General features: G+C 52.0%; 2 long non-coding RNA genes across 7 annotated transcripts; both read right to left on the bottom strand.

Annotated features, from left to right (window-relative positions):
- Positions 1–4: 4 nt before the first annotated feature.
- LOC136099066 (uncharacterized) lies at positions 5–7,408 on the bottom strand. 3 transcript variants are annotated; one of them, XR_010651030.2, is made up of 6 exons: positions 7,302–7,408; positions 5,980–6,052; positions 5,584–5,723; positions 2,328–2,474; positions 1,852–1,953; positions 5–1,366 (listed from the first exon to the last, which is right to left on the bottom strand). It is a non-coding gene; the product is annotated as an uncharacterized lncRNA (long non-coding RNA). The 3 variants fall into 3 exon arrangements; XR_011737837.1 differs by having other exon boundaries at positions 5–1,953; XR_010651029.2 differs by lacking the exons at positions 5–1,366; positions 1,852–1,953; positions 2,328–2,474 and adding an exon at positions 3,157–3,460.
- Positions 7,409–8,225: 817 nt separating this feature from the next.
- Positions 8,226–17,777, bottom strand: LOC136098899 (uncharacterized). 4 transcript variants are annotated; one of them, XR_011737839.1, is made up of 8 exons: positions 17,614–17,777; positions 15,846–15,957; positions 14,540–14,647; positions 14,144–14,283; positions 11,881–11,956; positions 10,824–10,970; positions 10,355–10,456; positions 8,229–9,869 (listed from the first exon to the last, which is right to left on the bottom strand). It is a non-coding gene; the product is annotated as an uncharacterized lncRNA (long non-coding RNA). The 4 variants fall into 4 exon arrangements; XR_011737841.1 differs by having other exon boundaries at positions 8,226–10,456; positions 11,881–11,976; positions 17,614–17,764; XR_011737838.1 differs by having other exon boundaries at positions 8,227–10,456; positions 17,614–17,761.
- Between the last annotated feature and the right edge of the window lie 105 nt (positions 17,778–17,882).

Genomic DNA, 17,882 nt, shown 5'->3' on the forward strand with positions numbered 1-17,882 from the left:
TAGGCAGCTTGGAGAACCCTATTTGCCAGTGTTGTCCTGGGACATTTCCCTCGTCCAATTGTTCTGATTTATACCCTGTATACAGTATTAAGATGATGGTTTTCTAGACACATTTCACATTGCTGGGTCACTCCTTCGCAAACAGTTTATAAATTCACTCTTACCTTTTCACCTAATCTTAATAGAGCGCATCAGCTCCTTGCGCTGCGAGGTACCACTGCTCTCCCGTCACCAGTGACAGCTTCTTTGGACCCTAATTCTAATTCGGCTATAAATCTCCTATTAATTTCTTATCCTCTTTGTTGCGGTTTCCTGATGTTGGCTGGAGGAGACAGCCACCTGGGATCAGAGGTGTGGCTTTTGTATCGGTCTCTGTCCTTTCGGTGGCTGGTTTCACACTGGCATCTGCTAACTTATTTCCAGTTTCCTGATCAGTGTTTCCCTTCTGAGGCCCTTTGCAACGCACGATGGTAACTTTTCCAGCAACAGCACAGCTTCCAACAACTGGAGTATCATGTTTCATCTGTTTAAAAAGCATGCAATTGAAGAAGTGAACGTATGCTTGCCTGTTTGAGTGAGCGTTCCTTAATCAGCTTCTCTACGTATGTCGCCGGATATCTTTGCTGCAGGTTTCGCTGCATCGTTCATCCGTTCGAGCAGAAGCTGACCGTTTCAACTGCAGTCATCATCATAGCCGTCACTTGGATTCTGGCCATCGCAATCACGCGTCCTTCTGCCGTCATGCTGCACGTACAAGAAGAGAAACATTTCAGGGTGATCCTCGGCTACGGCAACGAAACCCGCCCCGTATACTGGTGCCGAGAGGACTGGCCTGACCCAGGAATGAGAAAGATCTACACAACAGTTCTCTTTGCAAACATCTATCTGGCTCCCCTGTCGCTCACTGTTATCATGTACGCCAGGATAAGCATTGCTCTCTTCAACACTGCGATGCCCACGGTGGGAAAGCACAGCCAGGAGCGATGGCACAGCACGTCAAAGAAGAAACAAAGAGTAATCAAAATGCTCATTATTGTGGTTTTGCTTTTCACCCTCTCCTGGCTTCCCTTGTGGACTCTGATGATGCTTTCTGACTATGTCAACCTTTCAGATGTCCAGTTGCAGTTCTTTCACATTTATATCTATCCCTTTGCTCACCGGCTGGCCTTTTTCAATAGCAGCGTCAACCCCATCATCTCCGGTTTCTTTAACGAAAACTCTCACCGGGGCTTTCAGGCCGCCTTTCAACTTCAGCTCTGCTCCCGGGAGGTGGCTCACAGGGACACCTGTTCTCAGCAAGGCCACAGCAAGGTCATTTTGTCAGCTGGCAACCCCCAGACACCCCAGGATCAAGCTTCTCAAAACGCTAAGGAAAAAGGGAAGACAGTTAGGAAAGGAAATTGGGTGAATGACCAGCAAGATTTGACAATGGAGGCTCTAGAAGAGACCTGCAATGACGGGATTAAGTGAAACATGCTATGCACCACCAAAACGATGTAAGCCTAGCAGAGTTGGTTTGTTGTGTTGTGAAACTCACGCTCTGTCAGCCCCTTGACAGTGTTTCTTTTTTGAAGGAGATACACAGCTTGCCCAGTATCTGAATGTGTGATGTGAGCAGAAAGCCAAAGTCATCCTCCTGTGTTAGCAGCTTGAAGAAGGTGCAACCGCCCTGCAGTCAGTGATGACCCACTCTGCTCCCGAACTGGGCTGGAGCAGAGACGTGGCTAAAACGGGCGAGCGTAGGGAGGAGACTCAGCCCAGCAGGTACCACACGGAACGTGAAACTCCGGGCAGCGCACCTTCGTTTCAAGGGAGGAACACGCACACAGAGCACAAAGGACGTTACTCTACCTGAGACACACACTGTCCTTAGCAGCTGCACAGCAACGTTGTCTCTGTGATTTGGAGTTCTGGTGGCAAATGATGGAGCTCCGTACGTCGCACCTTTCAAACCTGCACACAGAAAGACGCTTCACCCCACAGATGACACCAGAAACTAGGAAGCCTCCAAAAAGAATTTACAACCCCACATCCAAACCAGTTACACTCACCCCCACAACCAATCCTGCTCTACACACATCTCCTTCTCCTTCAGACACCCTTCAACAGCCAGATCCACAGTCATCTCCCAATGGGTCATTCGCTGCACTAAACGCAGCAGGGCGGGGGAGAGGGGGGGGGAACTAAAGGAAATTTAAAAAAAACCCTCCCTGACTGTGTTTTTTTCAGTGGCATTTCTTGGCGTTATTTTTGTCGGGCGTTGGAGGTAAAGGTTTAGCTTCCATTACCTGCTGGGCAGTCGTCACTGCATGCCCAGGTTCACGTACCCCTTGCTTTATGCAAAGCTGCTTCCATCAGCGACCCAGGAGTCTTCAGCATCCTCCAGCGGCTGGTCCTTTCAATCCGCTCCGCCGGAGCGAACAGCTTCTGCTGTTTCCAAGCAATCGTGGGTCACCGACTGCAAAACGGATCCACTGAGGAAAGAAGTCGGATCGACAATGTTAGTGGTAGAAATATTTACATCTTTAAACGTTCTAAGGAGCCATCGAGGCAGGGATGTCGTTTTTACACAAACGGGGACGGACACTGACACACAGATACCTGGCTGCGAGCCCTGCGGGGCGAACAGCGCCTCTGCCCCCGGCCGTGCGCTGCAGTACCCGAGTTTCGCCACAGGGCGGCAGCACTGAGGCGCGCTGCGGCACGGCATTGGGGCGCCCGGGTGCAGCACCGCGCTTTGCCCACAGGACGGCAGCACTGAGACCGCCGCGGCAGCCCGGGCCGAGCGGCTGTGCCGCGTTTCGCGGGAATCCCGCAGAAAAAAACACAAAAAACAAACACAACAAAACAAAAACGCACACAGAGGGCCGCGGCACGAAAGCCACGCGTACAGGACACAGAACCCGCTGGGCCTCACCCCGAGCTCCCACCGAAGCGGCGCCCCACTCGCCACACCACCAAGCCTGCAACCGCACCTTAGCTCTGGTTTTATGCATCACCCCCCACAGCGGAAAAAACCCTCCTATCTTGCATTGCTCTTTGGCATTACAATTGCACAGGTGTGAACTCATCAAAGTAAAGCAGCCATCTCACAGACACACACTCACAACTCCACTAGGCTGGGGTTTTTCTTTGTGTTACACAAACGGACTCTCACTCCTCTAAGGAAACAAATTCATTCTTAAGCATAGCCTCTCCCTGGGGGAAAAAAATGCCCACTCCGAGCTCCCAAACACACTAGGGAGCTGTGGGGAAACCAGTGAAAGCCAAAACCAACAGCAGCAACGTCAAGTGGAATTTGGCTTAAATTCTGATCATGCACTTAAAAGCCTCTCTCTGTCCTACCAATGGCTGGTCATTCTTTGGAAGGACAAACTTTCTTACCTGAACATCCTAAATTGAAGACTCCACGGAACAGAACGGAGATTGAGCCACAGGACAACGGTGCCATTGATTTACACTAATGGGGAAAAAAACACCCTAGAAGTCAAACCCAAATTTACTTATTACTTCCCATCACATTTCATCCCTTACATTTCAACTGGCAGCAAGGTGTTCAAAAATTAACTATGCCCATGCCACTTACCACTTAGATTAAACTCTACATATAAATCTTAAAGGCTATTTCCAGCGTGCCCATAAATTCATGTGAACAAAGACAAGGGCAACGCTCGACCCTAAGGAGGGAAAGAGGCGGCTGTTCCTCTATGGCAGATCAAACTTCCTTCTTTTACCTGCAACACGTGGAACTGCCGCGGGACCCGTTCGCCAACGGGGTGTGCGTTCTTAACTAAAACTGGTCGCCAGCTTCTCCGCAGAGGCACTGAATTCGCCAAAAAACACACACCAAAAAAAGACAAAGGAATGATCTCTTCCAGGCCGTTTCTCTAAACCGTCAAGTCATTAGAAAATTGCACATGTCTTCTCCAAGCAGAATGAGCCTGTGATTCCATACAAAAGGAGGGCAAGGAGCAGGTCAGCTTGTCAGAGAAAGATAGGGACAGGGAGCAAGACAAGGTGACACAGAGAGAGGGAGAGAGAGGCAAAAGGGACGGAGAGGCAGGGCAAGGGGAAGGAGAGGCCAAAATGAGCGCTCCTCAGCCTCCCCTCCCTCGCCTCGAACCCCGTTTCCCCGTTAACTCCCGGTGCCCGCCCCGAGACACCACGGACGCGCATGTCAGGGAGGCAGCTGTTCAAACGGGATTGAGTCGGTGCGCTCTGATTGGCTGCTTTTCACCCCAGCGCGCCGTCCTCCTATTGGATGCTCCTTCCCGCGCTCCGCGCTCAGGTGCCCGCCACAGGGTCAGACCTGACTGAGGACTGCGCAATTTGGGCATGCGCAGTACTGAGGCCTCAACGCCCGCCCCTCTGGCAATCTGATTGGCTGCCTGCGCACATCAATTGCCATTCTCCCCGCCTATCAGCGCTCCGCCCCTCCAGCCCTCCCGAGCGATCTGATTGGCCCGCTCTGCATCCTCACTCGCCTTCTCGCCACCCTGCCGGGACCCCCACGCCCTTTGCCCGCGCGGCTTCCAACAGCCGCCTTTAAAAGGAAACAACAAACCGCGCTCCTTTGCTTTACACTGAGGAAAGAAGCCGGATCGACAATGTTAGTGGTAGCAATATTTACATCTTTAAACGTTCTAAGGAGCCACCGAGGGAGGGATGTCGTTTTTACACAAATGGGGACGGGCACTGACACACAGATACCTGGCTGCGAGCCCTGCGGGGCGAACAGCGCCTCTGCCCCCGGCCGTGCGCTGCAGTACCCGAGTTTCGCCACAGGGCGGCAGCACTGAGGCGCGCTGCGGCACGGCATTGGGGCGCCCGGGTGCAGCACCGCGCTTTGCGCACAGCCTTTCCTTCCTTGTCCAATTTATACTATGGCCTCTGCTCACAAGATTTCATCAAGGTTGCTCTATTCACATTATCACCAGGTGGTTCCTCAATCTCTTTCCTGTGAGCTAAAATACACCCTAACGGGCTCTTTTTCAGAATACCGCTACTACGCCGTCCTCCCATTACGCGTCACACGGAACGACACGGCTCATCTTGTAACAAATACGAGCAAATAACTATTAACACCTACAGCAGTACTCCACAGATAATACTCAAACCTACCCACGACACACCGCCCTCACAAGTTGTACTCCAAGTTTATTCCACCGTCTCCAAAACAAAACAATTCCGGTACCCAGCTCAAATCTCTCTAACACTCAGCACCGCAATTAGGACACTCTGCAACACAGATGGCTCCACAACGCTCACACTCCTTGCAAGTTTAGCTCCTGCTGTAGTTTTTGGTGTTCAAGTGCATAGTCAGAACCAAGGCACATCCAAGAATTAAACCGAACTACGGTACTCTTCACAGCTACATACAGAGCCAGCTTTGCACCACAACGGAGCACGGGAACAACCAACACCAAAAGCTGGCCGCACAAACAACTCCACAGCAACTACTGTATACCTCTAAGGTGCTCGCAACCCCGTCCACGCTATCCTGCCGAAATTCCGTACCACGACTTACGGACAGTTCGCGAGCACGTGACCGGTCCCAAATTTCAGAGAAGAAAGACTTCTCACCAGAGGTCCTCGTCCGTCCCCGCGGCGATCCGACCGAGACGAGGAGTCTCTCCAGAGACATCCCCGGGGTGCGCCAAGAGAGTCCTCGGCTCCACGGGCCCTGCGGCCGGACAGAGCGGGTCCTCCGGCTGGCTCACCGCCTGAAACGGGGAAAGAAACGGGACGGCAGAGTCAGCAGCACTGCTGAGCCACGTTCTTTATTTCATTTGACGATGTTAGTTATAATTGTTTAGTTTCTCGCTGACAATACATCTGTTAATTATTAGTCAAATATAAACTAAGCTCTCAGCTTCTAAACAACGTGTTACTTAACCTTCCATCTCCCTCTTGTCGTGCAGAAGGATCTAAAAGGTGAAAAATATCCCCTCATCGTGCAGGCGGTCAGAAAGCATTTACCTCATGTCAACTGGTTAATGACGGGTACACCTTCTATAACTTCCTCGCAGTATACGTTAACTTGGCAGCTTCTCTTCAAAAGCGAGAAGAGAGAAAAGGGACAGGGCTCTGAAAAAACAAGGCAGAGATCAAAGCAGCGGGGGGGACAGAGGAAAAGAGGCCGGAAGAGCACCAGGAACAGGGCACAGAAAGCAACAAATCGGCGCGGCGGCAGCGGCGCGGAGACGGAGGAAAAAAACCCGGCACGGTCAACGGGACAGAGAGGAACGCGACCACGGCCAGGGAGCGGGACACGGGGACACGGCGAGGAACCACGGGACGCGGAGAGATACCAAAAAGTCGGCAAAAAAGACTCTCTAACGCTGTTCTGAAAGTGTTGAACGGCGGGCAATTTCAATACAGCGCACCGCACGCTCAGAGGATGGCCCCTGTATTTGAGCGTACGTGTGATTCACGCTTCTTGGTATTCTTTACATACACCTATTGCATATTCATTTGCTTCTACCGCTTAGTTAGTGCATTAAACAGAAGTTCTTTCCATAACCCCACCCTTCGCTGGCAGTCCATCTCTGGTATGCCAGTGTCCATCAAGGGTCTCCAGGGGTCCCCGGTGCCCCTGCAGCCCGGTGCCCCCTGCCCCGGTGTCGGCTCCTCGACCTCATTTCTTGAGCACGCCCGCTGTCATTTTGTGCTGCTACTCAAGTAGCTCCTTCTCCATTTAGTGGAACGTCCCATTTTCCCAGCCTGCGAGCCAAGGACATCCCGCTTTGCCCCACCTCCAGTCCCTACAGAGCTAGTGTTTCTCTGTTAGGTTTCTGTTCCGTTAGGCCTGGTCTTGCTGCCTTATGCCAAGGGCTTTCTAAAAGATTTTTGTTCCTCCTATCAACGGGAAGCAAGAGAGAGGGCAACAGGCAAAAACGATGGCAGAGCGAGAGACCGCGGGGAACACAGGGGCTTGGAGGAAGAAAGAGAGGAATGAGGAGCCCCGCGGAGAGACGGAGGACAGGAAAAAAGAAAATAAAAAGAGAGAAAAAAAACGGGGCGGGGGGCAGCACAAAGGCTCAGAACGTGAACGAGGACGGGAACAGTGCCGTACGGAATGAAGAAAGCCGGCAACGCCGAGCACGACAAAGGCACAGAGAGAGAGACGGCGAAGGGAGGGAGGAAGGAAAGAGACAGAGCAGCACATACAGACACAGAGAGGAAACTAATGGCAGGGAAAAGAACGGGCCAGAGAAAGCGTGGGGAAAAAGGAGACGGAGGGGCAGGAAGGCACCAGGACACACAAGCCGGGGACGAGGCCCCGAGGGCCAGGGACTCACAGCGGCTCTCGCTTTCGGTGGCTGCCAGGAGGCTTCTAACAGCTCAGACGCTCCCGTCTCCTTCTCTCCTCCCTTCCTCTCCGGTAACTCGGGGCGCTCGGCCGTCCTCAGCCTAGGAGAACACGGTGGGGTGTCAGGGCTCCACGAGACGAGGCTTCGGGGACATGGAGCCTCGCTGGCTCGCTCGCCAGGCAGCCGTCCCGCTCCAGGATACGCGCACGGACCCTGCCGCGCACGTTGGCCCCCGGCCCGCCGCACGCCGCGCAGAGGGAGCCTTCGCCACCCGGAGAGAGGGGCTCGCTCTCTCGCCTGCCGCAGGAAGCGGACGTCGGGCCCACAGCCCCGCATTGCTTCAGGATCCTTCCAGATCTACAGATTTTGACATATTTACAATTACACAGGTTTAAACGGAGATATCTATTTGCACTTATTAAAAAAATACGTACACGGGTATGAGTGAATACATAGAGATGATATTTAATATCCGTTTAGATTATGTAACGCACAGTCATTACAGGTAGCTCTACCTACTCACACTTTTCTCTATTTTAAATTGCTTTCTATATAATTTTTTCTCATTTTCGAGTCCTTCATTTTTTAATTTACATATAGACAAGATATTGCTATTTTTAAAACCATCAACAGGAATTTTTTACATTCTAAAAATCCTTTATATAATAGAGTAGAAAAGGGGGTTGATATAAAAGCATTTGATATACACGTGAATGCCATCCTGCAATTTATAAATACCAAGGACAGATTTCTCTGTTTGCAATTCCCACACTCGTGTTTACAGGTCGAACACGTGTTCTCCTCCCCCGGGAATTTTCAGGCACGTTTGGACTGTAACCCCCTCTTTTCAGGGGGACTCCCTTTTGACCCCCGCATCCCCCACCCGCATCGCCGGCCCCTGCTCACGCTGGGGCGCCACAAGCGACACCGTCACGCGACACGAGGGAAACGGCCCCGACAGGCAGCTCATTGTGTCATTTACTCTCATTGTGTCATTTACACGTGCACGTACCACAACCCCCAAAAAGCGGGGGGGGGCTCCCCTAGGAAAACAAAGCGGGGGCAGCGCCCCAAACAGCCGCAGCCCCCGGCCCACAGGCCGGCAGCCGCCCCCCGGCACGGGAATGCTCCTGGCCAACCTGAGAAGGGAGCTGCTGTGAGTGCCACCCAATAGCCATACCCCTCTTTTCTAGGCAGCTTGGAGAACCCTATTTGCCAGTGTTGTCCTGGGACATTTCCCTCGTCCAATTGTTCTGATTTATACCCTGTATACAGTATTAAGATGATGGTTTTCTAGACACATTTCACATTGCTGGGTCACTCCTTCGCAAACAGTTTATAAATTCACTCTTACCTTTTCACCTAATCTTAATAGAGCGCATCAGCTCCTTGCGCTGCGAGGTACCACTGCTCTCCCGTCACCAGTGACAGCTTCTTTGGACCCTAATTCTAATTCGGCTATAAATCTCCTATTAATTTCTTATCCTCTTTGTTGCGGTTTCCTGATGTTGGCTGGAGGAGACAGCCACCTGGGATCAGAGGTGTGGCTTTTGTATCGGTCTCTGTCCTTTCGGTGGCTGGTTTCACACTGGCATCTGCTAACTTATTTCCAGTTTCCTGATCAGTGTTTCCCTTCTGAGGCCCTTTGCAACGCACGATGGTAACTTTTCCAGCAACAGCACAGCTTCCAACAACTGGAGTATCATGTTTCATCTGTTTAAAAAGCATGCAATTGAAGAAGTGAACGTATGCTTGCCTGTTTGAGTGAGCGTTCCTTAATCAGCTTCTCTACGTATGTCGCCGGATATCTTTGCTGCAGGTTTCGCTGCATCGTTCATCCGTTCGAGCAGAAGCTGACCGTTTCAACTGCAGTCATCATCATAGCCGTCACTTGGATTCTGGCCATCGCAATCACGCGTCCTTCTGCCGTCATGCTGCACGTACAAGAAGAGAAACATTTCAGGGTGATCCTCGGCTACGGCAACGAAACCCGCCCCGTATACTGGTGCCGAGAGGACTGGCCTGACCCAGGAATGAGAAAGATCTACACAACAGTTCTCTTTGCAAACATCTATCTGGCTCCCCTGTCGCTCACTGTTATCATGTACGCCAGGATAAGCATTGCTCTCTTCAACACTGCGATGCCCACGGTGGGAAAGCACAGCCAGGAGCGATGGCACAGCACGTCAAAGAAGAAACAAAGAGTAATCAAAATGCTCATTATTGTGGTTTTGCTTTTCACCCTCTCCTGGCTTCCCTTGTGGACTCTGATGATGCTTTCTGACTATGTCAACCTTTCAGATGTCCAGTTGCAGTTCTTTCACATTTATATCTATCCCTTTGCTCACCGGCTGGCCTTTTTCAATAGCAGCGTCAACCCCATCATCTCCGGTTTCTTTAACGAAAACTCTCACCGGGGCTTTCAGGCCGCCTTTCAACTTCAGCTCTGCTCCCGGGAGGTGGCTCACAGGGACACCTGTTCTCAGCAAGGCCACAGCAAGGTCATTTTGTCAGCTGGCAACCCCCAGACACCCCAGGATCAAGCTTCTCAAAACGCTAAGGAAAAAGGGAAGACAGTTAGGAAAGGAAATTGGGTGAATGACCAGCAAGATTTGACAATGGAGGCTCTAGAAGAGACCTGCAATGACGGGATTAAGTGAAACATGCTATGCACCACCAAAACGATGTAAGCCTAGCAGAGTTGGTTTGTTGTGTTGTGAAACTCACGCTCTGTCAGCCCCTTGACAGTGTTTCTTTTTTGAAGGAGATACACAGCTTGCCCAGTATCTGAATGTGTGATGTGAGCAGAAAGCCAAAGTCATCCTCCTGTGTTAGCAGCTTGAAGAAGGTGCAACCGCCCTGCAGTCAGTGATGACCCACTCTGCTCCCGAACTGGGCTGGAGCAGAGACGTGGCTAAAACGGGCGAGCGTAGGGAGGAGACTCAGCCCAGCAGGTACCACACGGAACGTGAAACTCCGGGCAGCGCACCTTCGTTTCAAGGGAGGAACACGCACACAGAGCACAAAGGACGTTACTCTACCTGAGACACACACTGTCCTTAGCAGCTGCACAGCAACGTTGTCTCTGTGATTTGGAGTTCTGGTGGCAAATGATGGAGCTCCGTACGTCGCACCTTTCAAACCTGCACACAGAAAGACGCTTCACCCCACAGATGACACCAGAAACTAGGAAGCCTCCAAAAAGAATTTACAACCCCACATCCAAACCAGTTACACTCACCCCCACAACCAATCCTGCTCTACACACATCTCCTTCTCCTTCAGACACCCTTCAACAGCCAGATCCACACCCAATGGGTCATTCGCTGCACTAAACGCAGCAGGGCGGGGGAGAGGGGGGGGGAACTAAAGGAAATTTAAAAAAAACCCTCCCTGACTGTGTTTTTTTCAGTGGCATTTCTTGGCGTTATTTTTGTCGGGCGTTGGAGGTAAAGGTTTAGCTTCCATTACCTGCTGGGCAGTCGTCACTGCATGCCCAGGTTCACGTACCCCTTGCTTTATGCAAAGCTGCTTCCATCAGCGACCCAGGAGTCTTCAGCATCCTCCAGCGGCTGGTCCTTTCAATCCGCTCCGCCGGAGCGAACAGCTTCTGCTGTTTCCAAGCAATCGTGGGTCACCGACTGCAAAACGGATCCACTGAGGAAAGAAGTCGGATCGACAATGTTAGTGGTAGAAATATTTACATCTTTAAACGTTCTAAGGAGCCATCGAGGCAGGGATGTCGTTTTTACACAAACGGGGACGGACACTGACACACAGATACCTGGCTGCGAGCCCTGCGGGGCGAACAGCGCCTCTGCCCCCGGCCGTGCGCCGCAGTACCCGAGTTTCGCCACAGGGCGGCAGCACTGAGGCGCGCTGCGGCACGGCATTGGGGCGCCCGGGTGCAGCACCGCGCTTTGCCCACAGGACGGCAGCACTGAGACCGCCGCGGCAGCCCGGGCCGAGCGGCTGTGCCGCGTTTCGCGGGAATCCCGCAGAAAAAAACACAAAAAACAAACACAACAAAACAAAAACGCACACAGAGGGCCGCGGCACGAAAGCCACGCGTACAGGACACAGAACCCGCTGGGCCTCACCCCGAGCTCCCACCGAAGCGGCGCCCCACTCGCCACACCACCAAGCCTGCAACCGCACCTTAGCTCTGGTTTTATGCATCCCCCCCCACAGCGGAAAAAACCCTCCTATCTTGCATTGCTCTTTGGCATTACAATTGCACAGGTGTGAACTCATCAAAGTAAAGCAGCCATCTCACAGACACACACTCAGAACTCCACTAGGCTGGGGTTTTTCTTTGTGTTACACAAACGGACTCTCACTCCTCTAAGGAAACAAATTCATTCTTAAGCATAGCCTCTCCCTGGGGGAAAAAAATGCCCACTCCGAGCTCCCAAACACACTAGGGAGCTGTGGGGAAACCAGTGAAAGCCAAAACCAACAGCAGCAACGTCAAGTGGAATTTGGCTTAAATTCTGATCATGCACTTAAAAGCCTCTCTCTGTCCTACCAATGGCTGGTCATTCTTTGGAAGGACAAACTTTCTTACCTGAACATCCTAAATTGAAGACTCCACGGAACAGAACGGAGATTGAGCCACAGGACAACGGTGCCATTGATTTCCACTAATGGGGAAAAAAACACCCTAGAAGTCAAACCCAAATTTACTTATTACTTCCCATCACATTTCATCCCTTACATTTCAACTGGCAGCAAGGTGTTCAAAAATTAACTATGCCCATGCCACTTACCACTTAGATTAAACTCTACATATAAATCTTAAAGGCTATTTCCAGCGTGCCCATAAATTCATGTGAACAAAGACAAGGGCAACGCTCGACCCTAAGGAGGGAAAGAGGCGGCTGTTCCTCTATGGCAGATCAAACTTCCTTCTTTTACCTGCAACACGTGGAACTGCCGCGGGACCCGTTCGCCAACGGGGTGTGCGTTCTTAACTAAAACTGGTCGCCAGCTTCTCCGCAGAGGCACTGAATTTGCCTCTTTTTTTTTTTTTTTTTTTTTCCCCACGTGGGGAAAAAAAAAAAAACAAAACACAAAAAACACACACCAAAAAAAGACAAAGGAATGATCTCTTCCAGGCCGTTTCTCTAAACCGTCAAGTCATTAGAAAATTGCACGTCTTCTCCAAGCAGAATGAGCCTGTGATTCCATACAAAAGGAGGGCAAGGAGCAGGTCAGCTTGTCAGAGAAAGATAGGGACAGGGAGCAAGACAAGGTGACACAGAGAGAGGGAGAGAGAGGCAAAAGGGACGGAGAGGCAGGGCAAGGGGAAGGAGAGGCCAAAATGAGCGCTCCTCAGCCTCCCCTCCCTCGCCTCGAACCCCGTTTCCCCGTTAACTCCCGGTGCCCGCCCCGAGACACCACGGACGCGCATGCCAGGGAGGCAGCTGTTCAAACAGGATTGAGTCGGTGCGCTCTGATTGGCTGCTTTTCACCCCAGCGCGCCGTCCTCCTATTGGATGCTCCTTCCCGCGCTCCGCGCCCAGGTGCCCGCCACAGGGTCAGACCTGACTGAGGACTGCGCAATTTGCGCATGCGCAGTACTGAGGCCTCAACGCCCGCCCCTCTGGCAATCTGATTGGCTGCCTGCGCACATCAATTGCCATTCTCCCCGCCTATCAGCGCTCCGCCCCTCCAGCCCTCCCGAGCGATCTGATTGGCCCGCTCTGCATCCTCACTCGCCTTCTCGCCACCCTGCCGGGACCCCCACGCCCTTTGCCCGCGCGGCTTCCAACAGCCGCCTTTAAAAGGAAACAACAAACCGCGCTCCTTTGCTTTACACTGAGGAAAGAAGCCGGATCGACAATGTTAGTGGTAGCAATATTTACATCTTTAAACGTTCTAAGGAGCCACCGAGGGAGGGATGTCGTTTTTACACAAATGGGGACGGGCACTGACACACAGATACCTGGCTGCGAGCCCTGCGGGGCGAACAGCGCCTCTGCCCCCGGCCGTGCGCTGCAGTACCCGAGTTTCGCCACAGGGCGGCAGCACTGAGGCGCGCTGCGGCACGGCATTGGGGCGCCCGGGTGCAGCACCGCGCTTTGCGCACAGCCTTTCCTTCCTTGTCCAATTTATACTATGGCCTCTGCTCACAAGATTTCATCAAGGTTGCTCTATTCACATTATCACCAGGTGGTTCCTCAATCTCTTTCCTGTGAGCTAAAATACACCCTAACGGGCTCTTTTTCAGAATACTGCTACTACGCCGTCCTCCCATTACGCGTCACATGGAACGACACGGCTCATCTTGTAACAAATACGAGCAAATAACTATTAACACCTACAGCAGTACTCCACAGATAATACTCAAACCTACCCACGACACACCGCCCTCACAAGTTGTACTCCAAGTTTATCCCACCGCCTCCAAAACAAAACAATTCCGGTACCCAGCTCAAATCTCTCTAACACTCAGCACCGCAATTAGGACACTCTGCAACACAGATGGCTCCACAACGCTCACACTCCTCGCAAGTTAAAGCCACAGCAGCTCCTGCTGTAGTTTTCGGTGTTCAAGTGCATAGTCAGAACCAAGGCACATCCAAGAATTAAACCGAACTACGGTACTCTTCACAGCTACATACAGAGCCAGCTTTGCACCACAACGGAGCACGGGAACAACCAACACCAAAAGCTGGCCGCACAAACAACTCCACAGCAACTACTGTATACCTCTAAGGTGCTCGCAACCCCGTCCACGCTATCCTGCCGAAATTCCGTACCACGACTTACGGACAGTTCGCGAGCACGTGACCGGTCCCAAATTTCAGAGAAGAAAGACTTCTCACCAGAGGTCCTCGTCCGTCCCCGCGGCGATCCGACCGAGACGAGGAGTCTCTCCAGAGACATCCCCGGGGTGCGCCAAGAGAGTCCTCGGCTCCACGGGCCCTGCGGCCGGACAGAGCGGGTCCTCCGGCTGGCTCACCGCCTGAAACGGGGAAAGAAACGGGACGGCAGAGTCAGCAGCACTGCTAAGCCACGTTCTTTATTTCATTTGACGATGTTAGTTATAATTGTTTAGTTTCTCGCTGACAATACATCTGTTAATTATTAGTCAAATATAAACTAAGCTCTCAGCTTCTAAACAACGTGTTACTTAATCTTCCATCTCCCTCTTGTCGTGCAGAAGGATCTAAAAGGTGAAAAATATCCCCTCATCGTGCAGGCGGTCAGAAAGCATTTACCTCATGTCAACTGGTTAATGACGGGTACACCTTCTATAACTTCATCGCAGTATACGTTAACTTGGCAGCTTCTCTTCAAAAGCGAGAAGAGAAAAAAGGGACAGGGCTCTGAAAAAACAAGGCAGAGATCAAAGCAGCGGGGGGGACAGAGGAAAAGAGGCCGGAAGAGCACCAGGAACAGGGCACAGAAAGCAACAAATCGGCGCGGCGGCAGCGGCGCGGAGACGGAGGAAAAAAACCCGGCACGGTCAACGGGACAGAGAGGAACGCGACCACGGCCAGGGAGCGGGACACGGGGACATGGCGAGGAACCACGGGACGCGGAGAGATACCAAAAAGTCGGCAAAAAAGACTCTCTAACGCTGTTCTGAAAGTGTTGAACGGCGGGCAATTTCAATACAGCGCACTGCACGCTCAGAGGATGGCCCCTGTATTTGAGCGTACGTGTGATTCACGCTTCTTGGTATTCTTTACATACACCTATTGCATATTCATTTGCTTCTACCGCTTAGTTAGTGCATTAAACAGAAGTTCTTTCCATAACCCCACCCTTCGCTGGCAGTCCATCTCTGGTATGCCAGTGTCCATCACGGGTCTCCAGGGGTCCCCAGTGCCCCCTGCCCCGGTGTCGGCTCCTCGACCTCATTTCTTGAGCACGCCCGCTGTCATTTTGTGCTGCTACTCAAGTAGCTCCTTCTCCATTTAGTGGAACGTCCCGTTTTCCCAGCCTGCGAGCCAAGGACATCTCGCTTTGCCCCACCTCCAGTCCCTACAGAGCTAGTGTTTCTCTGTTAGGTTTCTGTTCCGTTAGGCCTGGTCTTGCTGCCTTATGCCAAGGGCTTTCTAAAAGATTTTTGTTCCTCCTATCAACGGGAAGCAAGAGAGAGGGCAACAGGCAAAAACGATGGCAGAGCGAGAGACCGCGGGGAACACAGGGGCTTGGAGGAAGAAAGAGAGGAATGAGGAGCCCTGCGGAGAGACGGAGGACAGGAAAAAAGAAAATAAAAAGAGAGAAAAAAAACGGGGCGGGGGGCAGCACAAAGGCTCAGAACGTGAACGAGGACGGGAACAGTGCCGTACGGAATGAAGAAAGCCGGCAACGCCGAGCACGTCAAAGGCACAGAGAGAGAGACGGCGAAGGGAGGGAGGAAGGAAAGAGACAGAGCAGCACATACAGACACAGAGAGGAAACTAATGGCAGGGAAAAGAACGGGCCAGAGAAAGCGTGGGGAAAAAGGAGACGGAGGGGCAGGGAGGCACTAGGACACACAAGCCGGGGACGAGGCCCCGAGGGCCAGGGACTCACAGCGGCTCTCGCTTTCGGTGGCTGCCAGGAGGCTTCTAACAGCTCAGACGCTCCCGTCTCCTTCTCTCCTCCCTTCCTCTCCGGTAACTCGGGGCGCTCGGCCGTCCTCAGCCTAGGAGAACACGGTGGGGTGTCAGGGCTCCACGAGACGAGGCTTCGGGGACATGGAGCCTCGCTGGCTCGCTCGCCAGGCAGCCGTCCCGCTCCAGGATACGCGCACGGACCCTGCCGCGCACGTTGGCCCCCGGCCCGCCGCACGCCGCGCAGAGGGAGCCTTCGCCACCCGGAGAGAGGGGCTCGCTCTCTCGCCTGCCGCAGGAAGCGGACGTCGGGCCCACGGCCCCGCATTGCTTCAGGATCTTTCCAGATCTACAGATTTTGACATATTTACAATTACACAGGTTTAGACGGAGATATCTATTTGCACTTATTAAAAAAATACGTACACGGGTATGAGTGAATACATAGAGATGATATTTAATATCCGTTTAGATTATGTAACACACAGTCATTACAGGTAGCTCTACCTACTCACACTTTTCTCTATTTTAAATTGCTTTCTATATAATTTTTTCTCATTTTCGAGTCCTTCATTTTTTAATTTACATATAGACAAGATATTGGTATTTTTAAAACCATCAACAGGAATTTTTTACATTCTAAAAATCCTTTATATAATAGAGTAGAAAAGGGGGTTGATATAAAAGCATTTGATATACACGTGAATGCCATCCTGCAATATATAAATACCAAGGACAGATTTCTCTGTTTGCAATTCCCACACTCGTGTTTACAGGTCGAACACGTGTTCTCCTCCCCCGGGAATTTTCAGGCACGTTTGGACTGTGACCCCCTCTTTTCAGGGGGACTCCCTTTTGACCCCCGCATCCCCCACCCGCATCGCCGGCCCCTGCTCACGCTGGGGCGCCACAAGCGACACCGTCACGCCACACGAGGGAAACGGCCCCGACAGGCAGCTCATTGTGTCATTTACTTTCATTGTGTCATTTACACGTGCACGTACCACAACCCCCAAAAAGCGGGGGGGGGCTCCCCTAGGAAAACAAAGCGGGGGCAGCGCCCCAAACAGCCGCAGCCCCCGGCCCACAGGCCGGCAGCCGCCCCCCGGCACGGGAATGCTCCTGGCCAACCTGAGAAGGGAGCTGCTGTGAGTGCCACCCAATAGCCATACCCCTCTTTTCTAGGCAGCTTGGAGAACCCTATTTGCCAGTGTTGTCCTGGGACATTTCACTCATCCAATTGTTCTTATTTATACCCTGTATACAGTATTAAGATGATGGTTTTCTAGACACATTTCACATTGCTGGGTCACTCCTTCGCAAACAGTTTATAAATTCACTCTTACCTTTTCACCTAATCGTAATAGAGCGCATCAGCTCCTTGCGCTGCGAGGTACCACTGCTCTCCCATCACCAGTGACAGCTTCTTTGGACCCTAATTCTAATTCGGCTATAAATCTCCTATTAATTTCTTATCCTCTTTGTTGCGGTTTCCTGATGTTGGCTGGAGGAGACAGCCACCTGGGATCAGAGATGTGGCTTTTGTATCGGTCTCTGTCTTTTCGGTGGCTGGTTTTACACTGGCATCTGCTAACTTATTTCCAGTTTCCTGATCAGTGTTTCCCTTCTGAGGCCCTTTGCAATGCACGATGGTAACTTTTCCAGCAACAGCACAGCTTCCAACAACTGGAGTATCATGTTTAATCTGTTTAAAAAGCATGCAATTGAAGAAGTGAACGTATGCTTGCCTGTTTGAGTGAGCGTTCCTTAATCAGCTTCTCTACGTATGTCGCCGGATATCTTTGCTGCAGGTTTCGCTGCATCGTTCATCCGTTCGAGCAGAAGCTGACCGTTTCAACTGCAGTCATCATCATAGCCGTCACTTGGATTCTGGCCATCGCAATCACGCGTCCTTCTGCCGTCATGCTGCACGTACAAGAAGAGAAACATTTCAGGGTGATCCTCGGCTACGGCAACGAAACCCGCCCCGTATACTGGTGCCGAGAGGACTGGCCTG

Source organism: Patagioenas fasciata, chromosome 2, assembly GCF_037038585.1.
Source record: "Patagioenas fasciata isolate bPatFas1 chromosome 2, bPatFas1.hap1, whole genome shotgun sequence".
Lineage (NCBI taxonomy): Eukaryota > Metazoa > Chordata > Aves > Columbiformes > Columbidae > Patagioenas > Patagioenas fasciata.